This window comes from Chiloscyllium punctatum, chromosome 23, assembly GCF_047496795.1.
Source record: "Chiloscyllium punctatum isolate Juve2018m chromosome 23, sChiPun1.3, whole genome shotgun sequence".
NCBI lineage: Eukaryota > Metazoa > Chordata > Chondrichthyes > Orectolobiformes > Hemiscylliidae > Chiloscyllium > Chiloscyllium punctatum.
The window spans coordinates 87,902,447-87,918,937 of record NC_092761.1 but is presented as its reverse complement, the minus strand read 5'-3'; the positions used below and the strand labels follow the sequence as shown (position 1 = coordinate 87,918,937).

Sequence of the window (16,491 nt, the reverse complement as noted above, 5' to 3'; positions counted from 1 at the left end):
GCTTGTCTCTCTCTCTCTCTCTCTATCTATGGCTCTGTCTTGCGCTCTCTATCTATGGCTAAGTTTCTCTCTATCTATATCTGTATCTCTCTCCGTCAGTCTCTCTCTGCCTGTTCGTGTCCCCCTTTTGCTCTTGTCTAAAGAGCAACAGTTTATTTTTAAATAGTGTTGCGGTAGGGTGAGGATGAAGGAGGGAGATAACTGGAGTGCTTTTAGAGTGGGAGGAGATCTTCAGTGAGGTCAGTGGCAATGAAACTGGATCGTTGCCTAGCTCATACCAACAGAGAGGAATGCTAGCCGCTCTGCTCCGTGAACTGGGAAGCACAGCCCTCCAATAGAATCAGCTACAGCTTCCATTCCGTTTGCTTCCCCCTCCCCCTCATTCCCAGCTCCCTCACCACGACCAGCCACCTCCCCCTCCCCTTTAACCAGCTCTCTCTCACACACACACACAATCTCATCCTGTCACAAAGGCTGTGTCACTGAAATTACTCCTGTCTGGAACAAGTTGGCGTGCCTCTCAGCATTTATCATTCAATCCTGAAAAGTGAGCGGGGAGGACGAGGCAATATTCCAAAGAAATACTGGGATGGATTTGAATTCAGAAGCACAGCTCTGACCTCTTTGGGACTGAGGTTAACGGAGGGTTTAACTTGAGCTGGGGTGGCCTGTGCTGTCAGTATTACCATTGGAACCAGGAGAAAGGTGAGTGTTCTGATAGATTTACAAGTCCCTGTGTCCGCCCCTCTTTGTTCCTTTGTGTTTTTCTCTTTCTCTTTGTGTGGGTCTCACTGTCTTTGTTTGTGTGGCCTCTCCTGTCCCCACATATGTCTGTGTGTCTGTCTCCATTTTATTTAATGTGAGCTTCTCACTGCTCTCTTTGTTTCTCTGCATGCCTGACTATGTCTGCCTTGTGTTTCTCTGTGCCTGCCTGCATTTGTAGTGTTTGTGTGTATGTCAGTATACTTGGGCTGTGAGACTGTTTAAATGGGTTTAACTCTTTGTATGCAGACATCTGTATGTCTAGGTTTCTGTGTGCATCTCTGAGAGTCTTTATGTTTGTGTGTGTATGTACTTAATTGGGTGTGTGTCTCATCTTGCATGCCACTATATGTGTGTCTGTATCTCTGTGTAAAGGTGTGTGTGCACGCAACAATGTTTCATGTTTCTTTCTCTGTATTTTCTCACTTTTACTCTCTGTAACTCTTTCTCTGTCTCTGCCTCAGTCTCCCTTGGACTGTTACTCTGATATTTAAACCATCTTTGTTTCTCTCCCCAGCCTCTGTCTCTCACATCTTCCTCCTTGTCACTTGCACTATTTCCCCCTCTGTATGTCTTTGTCCTTCCTCCTTTTTTGTCTCCCTCTCTCTGTCTGTACATTCCTCACATGACAGATCTTGATTTAAATATGATTTGGAGATGCCGGTGTTGGACTGGGGTGTACAAAGTTAAAAATCACACAACACCAGGTTATAGTCCAACAGGTTTAATTGGAAGCACACATTTAAATATGTGAGCTCAAACTCCTGATGTTGTGCGAAGGAGTTGTTTTTTGTGTGTCGTTGTCCAGTCTGATGATACTGAGAGTTTCTCTGAGGCTTTGAGCTATGTAATCTGCATGAATGGTAGCAATGAGGAGCCCCAATCACAGATCAAACGGAAAAACAGGCTCAGATGCCCAACAGATCAAGATGGGTTCAATCAAACTGAAGCCAGACCAATGAACAAAAGAATCCGATGTTAAAAACGGCTGCTGAATGAGTCAGCCTTATCAAATTCCACCTGCATATAAAAGTTCGAGTTATTGTATTTCTTTAATCTTCAAGTGTTTAAAATTGAGGTTTAAATTAAAATAAAAATGTAGGTGTCAAGCCAAGTGCCACAGTCCCACTCTCTCATGGGAGACTGAGAGAGACAGGTGGTGGTGATTTAACCTGAGGGTTATCCTGCCTCCAATGAGACCATCGTGGTGGTTTTAGCTGGTACAAAGCTGAATTGATAGTGTTGGCGATACTCTGCATTTTACACAGCAGCCATCAGAGCTAACTAACCCCGGAAACAATGTCTGAAAATGTCAGAATTTACTCGGAGTGAGATTTCTTGACAATAGCGTTCCATGTCTAATCCATAAGCTTTGGTTTGATTCTCTCCATCAATGGAATTTGTGGTTCCTTCGGTTCTGATTTGCTTTACCCATGGGATTGTTAATGTGATGCCTTTGAGTAAAAGAATCATCAAATTGAGCCTAACTCTGTTGCTCAGATTTTTTTTGTTTTCCTACACGTTGTAACAGTAACCAAGAGCTGTTTGGTGGGAGTTGTGCAGTTTTGCTGATTTACTCAGAAAGTGACTTGAGTTTTCTGTTGGTCGGTGAATTTAGGTGGACATAATTCTGACTGAGGGAAACTTCAGCTAGTTCAGTGTGTCCCCACCTCTCAATGGGGGGGTGTGCACTGTCCACAGTCCACATGGCAGCATGAAGAACCAGATTGAGTGGACATCTGTCTAGCCTGATGATTGTGCTTTGAGCTAAATCTAATTTTTCCCAACACCCACTGCACTGTGAAAAGAAGAAAAATTCCAACTCCTAATTTCCAACAAAGGCTCAGTCTTTTCTCATCCTGAGATCCAGACTGGAGGGGGTTTTTAAATTCTGTCACCAGATGTGGGTGTTTCAGTCAGGTCCTTATACCCTCATTGCCCTGCAGGAGGTGGTACTGAGCTGTGTTTTTGAGTCACTTCAAGGCTATAGGAACATCCCATTGTGTGAGAGAATTCCAGGATTTCAACCCAGCAAAAGCAAAGCGATGGCGATATGTTTCCAAGTCAGAACGGGGCAACTTGCAGATGATGGTGTTTCCAAAACATCCACTCCCCTGGTCCTCCTTGATGGTTGAGGTGGTGGGTTTGGAAGATTCTGTTAAAGGAGACTAGGCCAGTTGCAGCAGAGCATTTTAGACACCTTCATTGTTGATGAGGTCTTCCATGACTTTGCTGATGGGTGAGAATGGGCTGTTTAGCCAGACTGGACTTGTCTTGTTTCTTCTGGTCAGGGCTGGGCTGTGGAAAACAAGCCGATCATTGAAAGGCTTCTCTGTGGAACTCCAGCAAATGCACGGGGAGCTGGCAAGTGTGGGTGAAATGGGTCAGAGGAGGGCTTAGAAATGAGAACTGCTTTCCCGAAGTGTGGGCGTTTAACATCAAAACTGATCTTTGGTCTACCATTACCTCCTCAGACACTGTCAGATTTCAAGCAGCACATTAACACAGGGTGCACCATCTACTAGATGCACGGCAGCAATTCACTGACAGGGAGACCAGGCGTTGATAAAGCGTTGCTGGACCCAACATGTTAACTTGGTTTCTCTCTCCTCAGATGCTGCCAGAACTGCTGAGTTTCTCCAGCACTTTCTGTTTTGGTTTATTTCAGACCAGACAGTGATTGAAATGACAAATGTGTTCTCTCATCTGGCATTTCACAACACTGCTGCTGAAACTTTTTCAATACAATTTCTTGTTTAAAAGAAAACACACACACCTTCAAAAGGGATGACCGGTTATTGCTAGGTTAATTAGTTGGTCTTTAGTCTGTTGAAATGAATTAGCCGTGCATAAATTCCCTCTGATTAGGGTTTCTGTTTCTCAAGGGAGGTGAGCTTGTGATGAAATGGTACAAATCACACTCCTTCTAAATTGAGTCTGTCCAGAACAGATCCAGCTCTTCATGAGCACATTTGAAAAGAAGATCATAACCCAGAGATTCAATGAAGTCCATGGCGCAGGGAAGAGTAGAGCTTTGGTTCCTGGTCTGTTATTGGAACTGGTGCCATTGGTCAAAGAGAACGATATTAAGAAGCATCATAAGGAAGGAGAATAGAGAGATGGAGAGCTATAGAAGCAGACAATTTAAGGAAGTGAGCCCGTTCTTTTCAACAGTAACCCCTAGCTCTAGATACTTCTATCAGGAAACATCCTCTGCTCATGCACCCTTTTCAGGATCCCTCAGGATCTGATATGTTTCAATCAAGTCACGTCTTACACCCTAAACTGCAGCAGATACAAGCCTGATCTGTCTGACCATTCCTCATGAGATAACCCACCCACTCCAGCTATTTGTCTCTGAACTGCTTCCAATACAGTTATCTCCTTCCTTAAATAAGAAGACCAATGCTATGCATAGTACTCCCAGATGTGGCCTTACTAATGCTCTCCCCACTTCATAAATGACCGCTCCAGAGTTTGGTTCGATTGATCAAGTGTTTCTTTTTCCTGGAAAATGTGTGTGTACACACCAGTTCACAACAGTAGTCGATTTGCCAGCGTTAAGGGCATTTAAATGGTCATGGATAGGCATATGGACAAGAATGGAATAGTGTAGGTTAGATGGGTTTCAGATTGGTCTTACAGGTCAGCGCAACATCGAGGGCTGAAGGGCCTGTACTGCGCTGTAATGTTCTATATTTAACTATACCCCTGCCTGTGTGGCTCAGGGCAAGTCATGGTGTACTTCAGAGTTGAATGGTTGCTCAGGATCACTCATGCAGTGTGAGAGAGGGAGCAGTCAGCTTCTGTCAGATCATCAAAAAAAAATCAACGTTTATGCGACACGAATGGAGATAAGAGAGGGGCGAAGCATCAAATGGTGTAATTCGAGATATGATCAAGCGAATCAATTAGCCCCAGAAAGCTTCCTTCCTTTGGGACTTGTCTGTTACTGAATATCAAACAAAACAAAACACTGGTCAGCACAATGTTCAGAACTCAAGTCAAAGTCAGTCCAAGACCCAAACAGGAAGTTGGTGCAAAGCTTAGGAATGTGCCAGCCTAACTCCCCTGGAGTGGCTTCTAATCCCTTCCCAGTGGAAAACCGGAATGAGAATTTTGTTTTCCATTTATAAAGTCTTAAGCTTTTGTCATAATTCATACTTGGCATGTTGAGAGTCACTGGTCAAGCAATATCCTCAGTGCCCCCTGGAGAAGGAGCTGCGTATTGAATGCCTTTAGCCCCAGTTTTGTTCCAGTTTGATGCAGAATAATGGTTTGCTATCCCACTTCGAAACGCCATTAAATGTCAAAGGAAATACATTGCATTTATATGGTGCTTCCACAGCAGGACGGTGTTCCAGAGCACTTAATTCCAAGAAATTTTAAGCAATACTGTAAATTAGGAAACATTGATAGCCATGTTAACCACTGAGCATGGTGGCTCAGTGGTTAGCACTGCTGCCTCACAGCGCCAGGGTCCCAGGTTTGATTCCAGCCTCGGGCAACTGTCTGTGTGGAGTTTGCACGTTCTCCCCGTGTCTGCGTGGGTTTCCTCCGGGTGCTCCGGTTTCGTCCCCGAATCCAAAAATGTGCAGGTCAGGTGAATTGGCCATGCTAAATTGTCCATAGTGTTAAGTGCATCAGAGGGGGGCGGGTTACTCTTCGGAGGGTCAGTGTGGACTTGTTGGGCTGAGGGGCCTGTTTCCACACTGTAGGGAATCTAATCTGTGTCATACACATCAAGTTCCCACAGTCAACACTGTGGTCTGGTGACTGATGGTGATGGTGATGGTCAAGGCAACAGCTTTCTTGTCTAATGGAACCAGTTGAATTTTGGTCTCCTTATTTAAGGAAGGGTGTAACCGTGTTGGAGACGGTTCAAAGGAGCTTGAGCCTGCGGAATTCATTGCCACGGAGTGCAGTGGAGGCCGGGGCGTTAAATGTCTTCAAGGCAGAGATTGATAAATTCTTAATCTCGCAAGGAATTAAGGGATACGGGGAAAGTGCGGTAAGTGGCACTGAAATGCCCATCAGCCATGATTAAATGGTGGAGTGGACTCGATGGGCTGAATGGCCTTAATCCCACTCCTATGTCTTATAGTCTTATGATAGCTGGAATGAGTGGGTTGTCTTCAGAGAAAAACTGGGTATCTCTTCACTGGAGTTTTGAACAGTGGGCTGTCACGTGATTGAAGTGTATATTTCACATCATCTCAGTTCTGAAAGGGTGACCCTTTTTATTACAACAGTTAGCTCCTAGTTCTCGAGTCACCGATAAGAGGAAACATTCTTCCCACACCCACCATAAGGATCTTGATTCCGTTCAATTTTTGGAACACCAGTGGAAACAGCTTTGATTTCTGAAATGCTGGACTTTTTATTTCCCTATTTTCTAAGACCTTGTAACTAAGGAAATAATACCTTTGTATCTTCGTAACTGAGGTGGCACTGAAAGTTTCATTGTCTCAACTTCTCACCGTGTACCGAGTTGAGGATATGTGATAATAAATTTAATCCAATTCAATTCAATTGAAGCTCAGCCTTGAGCTTAAGGTGCTCTTTAAAATTGATCAAACTTCTGGTCACCAGATGCTGGTGATCAGAGTCTAGATTAGAGTGGTGCTGGAAAAGCACAACCGGTCAGGCAGCATCCGAGGAGCAGGAAAATCAACGTTCACGCAAAAGCCCTTCATCAGGATTTAAAATCTATCTCTTTGACCAAATTTCTGGTCACCAGTCTTCGCACCTACTGGTTGTAGATTGGTGTCACAACTTAATGGCGTGCCCATGAGTGCTGCAGATGTTTTCACAGATCAAAGCCACCATCTAAATGTGAGAGATTGTGAAGTGGAACTCCCAGGAATGCTAATCACAGAGGGTAATGTTTCTGTCTGGAATTCTGCACTTTGTACACTTTGCTTTTGTTGAGCTTGTTCTTTCTGCTGCTGTGTTTTACCAGAAAAGGGGGCTTGCCTTGGTTTGGTGCTGTCTATTGGGTGAGTGATGCTATCTTTAGCAGGTCAGGGAAAGAGCTCCTCAGTAATGAAAAAAAAAGCCTCCCACTCAAAGATTAGAACACATTGAACAACAAGGTGAAGGGGCTCATTTCTAGGATGTAGGGGGATGGAGGGAGGAGGTTGAGTTTTAGACCACTTGGAGACTGTGGAGAGTTGCTACAGCTGAGACCGGCAATGGTTATCTTATCATACTGTAATGATGGCTTGTGAGGGGAATAGGAGGTGATCTTATTGAAACATCCAGGACTCTACGTGGACCTGATGTGGAAGATGTGGAGAGATTTTTTTCCCTTTGTGGGAGCGTCTAGGACCAGAGCGCATCCCCTCCAAGTCAGGGATCACTCAAGGCAGACTTTATCTCTTCGAGTTCTCAGGGGAATTCTTTACCACAGAGGACTGCCAAGGCTGGGTTAAGTGTTCATAACTGAAACAGATTTTTAGTGAGTAAGGGAGTCAAGGATAATGAGGAAAAAGCAGGAAAATACAATTGAGGACAATCAGATCAGCCATTAAATGGTGGAGTAGACTCGATGGGCTGAATGGCCTACTTCTGCTCCTTATGGTGATATCCCTTTCAGAAGCTCAACATACAAATGAGTCAAGTATCTTGATGTTATCACGTAACCCAGGCTCTCTGCACTGTGGCAGTTTAAGCACAGGCTGTGTCTGGAGACGATTATGTGTTGTAGATATCTGTGTAAATAAACACAGCAGAGATCTTCAAACAACCAGAATCCAGAACTGTGATTTAGATAACATTTACACTTTTACATTTCGATAACACAAGAATATCATTGCATGCTGTGCAGCCGAGAGATTTTTCTTATGAAACAGAAAGGAGAAGGAGCCCCAGAAATCACCCAGATTCTTTAGTTTCTGGGTACTGTAAATCCTGAACATTTCTGACAAAGCTGCGTTGAGAAGCTCCTAAAGAAAGATGTATCAGTAAGAGTATATATGGGACAATATTTAAACACCATGTGCTAAATGCAGTATGAGCTGAGATGTTCAAAGAAGAAAAGGGGCAGACTCTGAACTCAACAGGAAATAGAGAACAGCAACTGGAGTCTGGCTTTCAGCTCCTTGAACCTACTGTACTATTTAACATAACCACCACTGATCTTCTTTTTCAAACCCACTTGGCTACACAATCCACACATATCTCATGGTTCCCTACAAAAGTCAGAGTCTTGAACATATTCAGCGAATGAACATCTACAGCTCCCTGAGATGGATAGTTCCATAGACTCACCGTCCTGAGAATGAAGAAAACTCTGTTCATCTCATCCTAACTCGTTCCCCTCAGACTACGACCCGCGTCCTGGACAGTCAGGGGAACGCCAATGCCTCATCTATGCCTTATTGTGATGAGATTCCCTCCTGTTCAGAATTCCTGAGGGGTGACTGGGCTCAGTGTCTGGGGAAGAGAGAGTGACAGGGTTTGTATTAATCTGAACCGTAGGACATGTCTGAAAGGGTCCAATTAACTTTTCTCATTCGCCGTGCCCTCATATACTCTCAGACATCACAGAACCTCGTCTGGAGATTTCTACACTGAAACATTGATTTTCCTCCACATCGATTTGCTTGTTGATTTTATTTTATGGTGTGTAACTACTCCCTGACAGATACTATGCCTTAGGGGCTAATACATTTAAATAAACTCACTGTACAGGCCATTCAACTAATATTGCCTGTTATGCCTCAGCCAATCTTACCTCACACAGCAGACATGAACTGGAATACTTCATTACTCAGGGCGTGTTCCATTGGTCCCACCTGGAGACACCCATGTAAATGTTAACAGACCCATAGTGACTCCAAACCCACACTCTCCCATCCCAGGCAATTGGGGCCCCATCGAATTAGTGTGAGAGTCTGTTCCTCTGGTCCACTACTGGACAATGGGCAACAAGACTCCATCCCCAGGCCTGATCCATCACAATATCTTTCACTTCAGGCCACATTGTTACTGATATAGAATAGAATGTTATATGGAAGAATCTTTGTGATGCAGAAAGAGGCCATTTTACCCATCACAGAGCACCCCACCCTGACCCCTACACTCTCCCTGTAATTCTGTATTTCCTATGGCTAACCTATTCTTCATCATGGGTTCTCACTGAATCACAGAAACACTAGAAATTCAGTGACAGGTTCCATCATACTGTCAGAGACACTGCCATTAATCCTGGGACTGTCACCCTAGAGTCCATAACGGGATCAGAGAGAGATCCCCAAGCAGATCATATATTGCTGCATATATCTAGATTTACTGCTGGCTGAGTTGGTAAGCATTGTTTGTTCTTACATTAATCGTTCGGCACATCCCTGGATACTATGGGTAATTTCCCATGGCCAATCCACCCTAATCTGCACATCCTTGGATTGTGGGAAGACACCAGAGCACCTGGCAGAAATCATATGGGAACGGGGAGAATGTCGAAACTCCGCACAGTCACCCGAGATCAAACTCTGGTCCCCATTACTGTGAGGCGACAGTACTATCCACTGAGTCACCATATCTTCACTTAGTAGGTGGGGAATCTTGGGAATTTTCTACCCCAGAGAGTTGTGGTAGAACATAGCAACAGGACATGGCCATTCAGGTCATTGAGATGGATAATTATCTCCTCAGTGACACTTTCCTGCACTATCTCAGTATCCCTTAATGTCTTTAGTCCCCAGAAACCTATTGATTTCTGTTTTGTACCTGTTCAGTGCTTGAGTTACGGGGAGATGTCCAGGAGCTGAAATGAGTCACCCACCAGTCTCCACTGTCTCTCTGTCGCAGTGTCCTGTATCCATCTCTGATCAGTCCTGTCTAACCCTTCGTTGTTCATGTTATTGCGAGGCCAATTGGTACCCAGGGTCTTAAGTAGACAATGTACATCCAACTTCCAGGGCCATCTTTGATGTTCTTGTCCTTGTCTCACTGGCATTCCAGGGGCTTCCTTGTAAATATTGACACATTGGAGGGGCTGAAAGGAGTTATCAGCATTATCATTCAGAATGATTAATGTCAGAACAAATAATGTGTTACCAATTCAGCCAGCAGTAAATCTAGAAATCTATTGACATGCAGCAGATATACAATCTGTTTGGGGATCTCTCTCTTATCTCGCTATGGACTCAGAGGGTGAAAGTTCTGAGATTAATGGCAGTAACTCTGACAGTACGATGGAACCTGTCACTGAATCCCGAGCGTTGAGTGAGAACCAATGTTGATTAATATCATTTTACACAAGCATTCGGGCAAAGCCAGTGAATCTAAGTAGGTGCTATACGATGCGGCAATGAGACAGCTAATCAGATCCACGGTACATTGGAGAGTTAAGGGGAAGCAGGGAGGTCTGCAGATGCTGGAAGCCAGAGTCAGTGGATTAGATTACTTACAGTGTGGAAACAGGCCCTTCGGCCCAACAAGTCCACACCGACCTGCCGAAGCGCAACCCACCCATACCCCTTTTTACCTAACACTACGGGCAATTTAGCATGGCCAATTCACCTGACCTACACATCTTTGGACTGTGGGAGGAAACCGGAGCACCCGGAGGAAACCCACGCAGACACGGGGAGAATGTGCAAACTCCACACAGTCAGTCGCCTGAGTCGGGAATTGAACCCGGGTCTCTGGCGCTGTGAGGCAGCAGTGCTAACCACTGTGCCACCGTGGTTAGCTGGAAAAGTGCAGCAGGTCGGACAGCATCCCCCAGATGTGCTTTTCAAGCTTCACACCTGTTGACATTGGAGTGTAGGTTGTAACTTGTAAATGATCAGAAGTTGGGTTTATAATATTCTTTCAAACCTTAAATTATGTCTTTATTATTCAGTTTTGAATTTCTGTAGAACCTAAAGCTAGTTTGTTGAGAGTGGTACGGTGGGTGTTGGTGTCCCCTGAAAGCTGTGTTTATCAACAGCAACATGTATTTAGATAGCATCTTTGAGGTGCTCCATCTGTATGAAATTGGACACCAAACCACGTTACGAAGTATGATGACAAGTTGTCAAATTGTTAGTCATCTGGTTACTGAAGGAGGAAACCGTCTGTCTTCCCCAAACTGTTTATTTGCATTTCGCAAATCAATGCAAACTCCAGTCTGCTTCCTTTTCCTAATCAATTCCCTGAAATGGGGGTGAGCTTGTCCCACCATTTAGATATTTCTAATCAACCTGTTCAAAGTTATGTTATTACACACCTCTGGAGCAGGTGGGACTTGAACCCTGGACCTCCTGGTCCAGAGGTCGATTCACTACCACTGCACCACAAGAGACCCTGGTCCTGAGATGCATTCTACATGAGCACCAGCAGCTTCCTGTTATGTTTGGGGTGTGTCCTGATTCACTGGGAAAGGGACCATCGTCACTGACGACAAATCTTGATAAAAGAGGTTCGTGTTCAGATTGTAATGGGGGCACGGAGATTGAAGGAAACAATCCAGAGCTTAGTGCCTTGGCACCTGAAAGCATGGCTGCCAGTGTTGTGTGTTGAGGGAGATGGACAAAAGGCTGGCATTAGAGGAGCACAGATATATCCTTAAGTTGTACGATTAGAGGAAGCAAGGCCATGGAGGAATTTTAAAATTGAGGCCTGTTAGACCAGGAGCCAACATAGGTCAGTGATCATAGGATCCTTACAGTGTGAGAAGGGGCCCTTTACTGAACCTGCACATTTTTGGACTGCAAGTGTAAACCAGAGTACCTGGAGGAAACCCATGCAGATGCAGGGACAATGTGCAAACCTCACTAGACAGTCACCCAAGGGTTGAATCGGACCCAGGTCCCTGGCACTGTGAGGCAGTTGTATTAACCACTGAGCCACTGTGCTGTCTAGTGAGCACTGCCAGGGTGACAGTTGAAATGGAACTTGCTGTGAGTCACTAAATACAGCAGAATTTGGATGTTCTCTGTTTTATATTTATTTATTAATTTGTTCATACAATGTGCGTGTTATTAGCTGGGCCGGCATTTACTGCTCTTTGTTAATCTCCTGGCGATGAACTGCTTTCCTGAGCAGCTGCAGCTGTTGGGGTGTGGGAACGCCCACCATCTCCTCAGGGAGGGAATTCCAGGATTTTTGACTCAGCAACACTACAGGAACAGCAGTATATTTCCAATTCAGGCTGGCGAGTGGTTTGGAGGGGAACTTGTAGGTGGCGGTATTTCCATGTATCTGCTGTCCACGTCCTCCTAGATGGTAAAGGTCCCACTGGTTCTTAAGGTGCTGATAAAGAAGCCTTGGCGAGTTCCTTTATCAGCTTCCCATATTGTTTAGTCAACGTCATCACTCAGTTATCGCCAAGTCCTCCGGGTTCAGTGGGCATGGTCGAATACATCTCCTTCAATAATTAATGAAGAAAGCTCTTCGTATAAGATGACCGCATTCTTCTCCAATATCAGCTTCCGTGTCTCCTCGCTGTAGCTCGTGCTTGTCCTCCAGAGTCTGCTGTCTGCCCATCAGCCCCTGCCATCCCCACCGAGGTATCTTTGTACCTGATTCCCATCATGTTGGATTGCTAGGATTGTATGGCTGTCTCCCGGAATAAAACTGATACATAGGAAGAAACATTATTGAGGTCATAGAACAAAATTGTGCAGGGGCAGGGGTCACAATTTAAGGATACATTTAGGACTGGGATGAGGAGAAATGTCTCCCCCCCCCCCCCCCCCCCCCAGAGAGTGGGGAGCCTGTGGAATTCTCTGCCACAGAAAATGGTTGAGGACAAAACATTGAATGTTTTCCAGAAGGAGCTAGACATATAAAGGGATCAAAGGATGTGTGGGAGAAAGCAGGAACAGGTGACTGAGCTGGGCGATCAGTTTGAGTGGTGTCAAAGGGCCGAATGGCCTACTCCTGGTGTTTTTAAATGTTTCCATTTTCCGAAGTGTCTCAACCAGTCTCCTTGGTAACACACTCCACATCAAAATGATGCTCTGATGCTGATGGAAACAGTAATAGGGTTTGGTTTTTAGTGTGGGATTTTACATTTCAGTGAGGGAGCCAAGTTCCTTGGTTGGGGGAGGGAGGGTGGAGGAGGGGGGGGGAGTGGTTCATGAGTCAGATACATTGTCTTCTTGTAGATCTATAATGTTTAATTCTTGACATTCTGAAATAGTTTCAAAAGAATAACCTTCATTTTCCAGACTGAAAATGAGATGGTATTTAAAAGAAAATGGAGCACCGTATATTTTTTGTACTTTTCACTAGTTCAGGCCAACCAAAGGTATTTACAGCTGACAAATGGCCTGTGAAATGTCTCTGGTGTTATAATACAGGGAACCCAGTTCTCAATTTGTACCAGGTATGACCCTCACATCGATCTAGTGGGTAGCACGTTTACCGCTGAATCAGAGGTGGTAGTTTCAAGTGTCACTTCAGAGACTGGAGAACATGATCAAGGCCCCCAGGACAGTGCTGAGGGAGGGCTGCACTTCAGGGGATGTCATCTTTCAGATAGGCCAGGCCCCCACACAGTGGAGAACATTCAACCATTCTGTTTCAAAGAAGCATTTTCCTTAGTATCCTTGTTCAACAAATGTTACTAGAGATGGATTGTCGAGTCATTATCACAAGAGTATTTTTGGAAGCTTCAAAGGAACATGCTCAATTTGACACAAAGCTACAGAAGGAGGTGTATTCGGATAAAGTGATCAAATTCTGAGGTAAAATGGAAGTGTCATAATGGAAGAGATTGAGATGGAGAGGTTTAGGGAGGAAATTCTCGAACTGAGATCCAGGCACCTATAAAGTAAAGGGCTATTTATATCTATGGTTTAACTATAGTTCCTTCCAGACATGCTCAGTAGCATGGTCACAATGATGTCATATCAGAACAGAGACTGAAGGAGGAAAGCTCAAGTGAATGTCTGCCCTCCCCTACATCTTTCTATAGCTTGTAGGGAATAAATAAATGCCTTGTTCTGTCCTTTTGTGACCCAAGCTCCTTGAAGCAGTAATCAGATTTCCTTCATCCCTGAGTAGCTGAAGGCATGATCACGAGGAGGAGGAGGAGGAGAGGTGAAATTTGGATACAAGGCCAAAAACACGGCACAGAGATTTGTAGTACTGGAGGAGAGTGCAGAGAAGGGAAGATTGTGAGAACATGGAGAATTAGAATGAAATTTCCTACAGAATGGAAACAGGCCCTTCAGCCCAGCAAGTCCACACCAACCCTCTGAAGTGTATCCCACCCAAACTCATTCCCCTATTACTTTACATTTTCCCCCAACTTACACATATATCCCTGAACACTACGGGCAATTTAGCATGGCCAATTCACATAACCTGCACATCTTTGGATTGTGAGTGGAAACTGGAGCACCCGGAGGAAACCCATGCAGACACGGGGAGAAAGTGCAAACTCCACACAGACAGTCGCCCGAGGCTGGACTTGAATCTGGGTCCCTGGTGCTGTGAGGCAGCAGTGCTAACCCACAGCCACCATGCTGCCCCAAAGTTTGTTGCTGGGCTGGGAGTTAACAGTGAGCAGAGAGGTGATAGGAGACCATGACTTGGTGTGGGCTCGGTTATGGGCAGCAGAGTTTTGGATAAGCTGAAGCCAGGTACAAGGTGAACGGCTGGCCAGGTGTATATTGGAGTAGTCGAGTCCGGAGATCACACAGGTAAGCAGCTGTAAGCAATAAGTGGTGGCCCAGTCAGCAGTGCTCATACCCCGTTGGTGAATTAAAAATGTTGCAGACCAACATAGGATTGAGGTGGATGATATTGCCCCAGGAACTCTCCTGAAGAATGCAGAGAGGTGCAAGTCTCACAGATCCCAGTAAATAATGTCTGGGATGGTTGACAGAATAAACCAGAATAGTCATGCTTCATAAATTAGTGTTTAGATCAGAGTGGTGCTGGAAAAGCACAGCAGGTCAGGCAGCATCCAAGGAGCAGGAAAATCGACGTTTCGGGCAAAAGCCCTTCATCAGGATTCCAGCACCACACTAATCTAAACTCTGGTTTCCAGCATCTGCAGTCCTCACTTTTGCCTAGTATGCTTCATAAATTAGTTTGGTAATATTTCAGCAATTTATTTTTGAGGGGGAAAGATCAGGCTGTAATTGTTATCAACGATACCTGTATTTATTAGTTGAAAGCAAGAAGCAGCTGGAGTCAAAAAAAATCTGCAGATGCTGGAATCCAAAATAGACAGGCAGGAGGCTGGGTGATTGCACAAACTAGGCAGCATCGGGAGGTGGAGAAGTCAGCGTTTCAGGTATTAGCCAAGTCCTGAAAATGGGTTAATACCCAAAATATTGACTTGTCCAACTCTTGATGTTTCCTGTCTTGCTGTGGTTCTCCAGCCTCCTGCTTGTCTAAGCAGGAGGAGAGATTATTTATAAGATGATTTTACCAGGGACCCAGTCACAAGGCATTTCCTGGACAATAGCTGCTGGAATTCAGAGAGGAGGAGGTGGAAGGTGATGTTTGAAGGTTTCTTGTATGAGAGACCATGGAGGTTGGTTAGCTCAGTTGGCTGGATGGTAATGTCGATAGAGTGTACACCACAGTGTGGGCCCAGTTCTGGCACTGGTTGAGGACACCATTAGGGGGCAGCTTCTTAACGTCTCCTCTTGCCTGGGGCATAGTGACCCTCTTCAAGTCAAACCAGCACCAGTCACCTCTCATCACCCTCCGTCTAGGAATATTATCATGATGTGACCTTTTGTGTGAGGAGTTGGGTGAACTGATGGTGGGATGAAGAGAGTGAAGAATGTTTATTGGAGAGCAGAGGAATAGAGAGTTTGGCAGATTGTGAGACAGAGAGAGGGCAAGGCTGTGGAGGTATTTCAACTCAGGAATGAAACATTTCAGGAATTTTGTTGTTGGAATTTAGTGTTGGTCAGAGATCCTGCAAGCGGGATAGGGTATGAGCAGCAGAGGTTTTAATGAGCTAAAGTTTATGAAGAACTAGAAGACCACTGGTAACTATAATTTGTGATGATGACTTGTGGCATTTCTTTAGCCTATGGTTGGCAAGCAACAGGAGCACGCTTTTTAAACACCCCGAGCCATTCTCGAACGTTTCCTATTGACCGTGATCCAGATTAACATCTTTGAAGTGCGGCAAACTGTTTATAAGGTATTATAGCTGTTTATAAATAATTTGCTTCATGCCTTGGAGGTGAAGAGGAAACGTAAGGAGCCCAGAAGCCAGTGAAAGACAAGAATTTAGGTTACAACATTCCCAATGGAAAGAAATAAAGAAAAATCTTGCATTGTTATAGCAACTTTCATGATCTCAAGGGATTGTAACACCCTTCAAATAAAACACCCTGAAAGTTGTAACAGGAACCAGATAAATGCATGCTCTTCCTGTCTGTAGCGAGTTTTTTTTTGGTCTGTCCCAGTGAAACGTGTCTGGATGATGTGATGAAATGGAGAAGAGAATGAGGTCAAGTGTGCAGATTCTCTGAAGGATTCCTGCATTAATCTAACAGCCTGCCAGCAAGGCGCTGTTGCAGAATTATCAAAAGCAACTGGACCGTTCACATCAGCTGAAAGCATGTTTCTGGTTAGTGCACAGGAGCTCAACCTTCATTAATCTGAGGCTAACGGGATCTTTGAGGAAGTCAAACATAGACACAGATGATTCCAAACTTTGATCTTCAGTTCTCTTCCTATTATCTCTCCCTTCCCCACCCCCACCCCCACCATCGCCATTACCCTGCATCACCTCAACTCTGATCTAGGCCACAATAG

At 44.8% G+C, this 16,491-nt stretch overlaps 1 protein-coding gene across 22 annotated transcripts in view; it reads left to right on the top strand.

The window, feature by feature from the left end:
• Nucleotides 1-16,491, top strand: part of phldb1b (pleckstrin homology-like domain, family B, member 1b) — a 375,430-nt gene that overhangs the window by 165,183 nt on the left and 193,756 nt on the right. Inside the window, exon 1 of one of the 22 annotated variants that reach the window (XM_072593439.1) lies at nucleotides 316-705. The exons of the other annotated variants lie outside the window; for them this stretch is intronic. The gene's annotated coding sequence lies outside the window, so the exon portion shown is untranslated. Of the gene's footprint in view, nucleotides 1-315; nucleotides 706-16,491 lie in introns of those variants that run through there. 22 annotated transcript variants of the gene reach the window in all.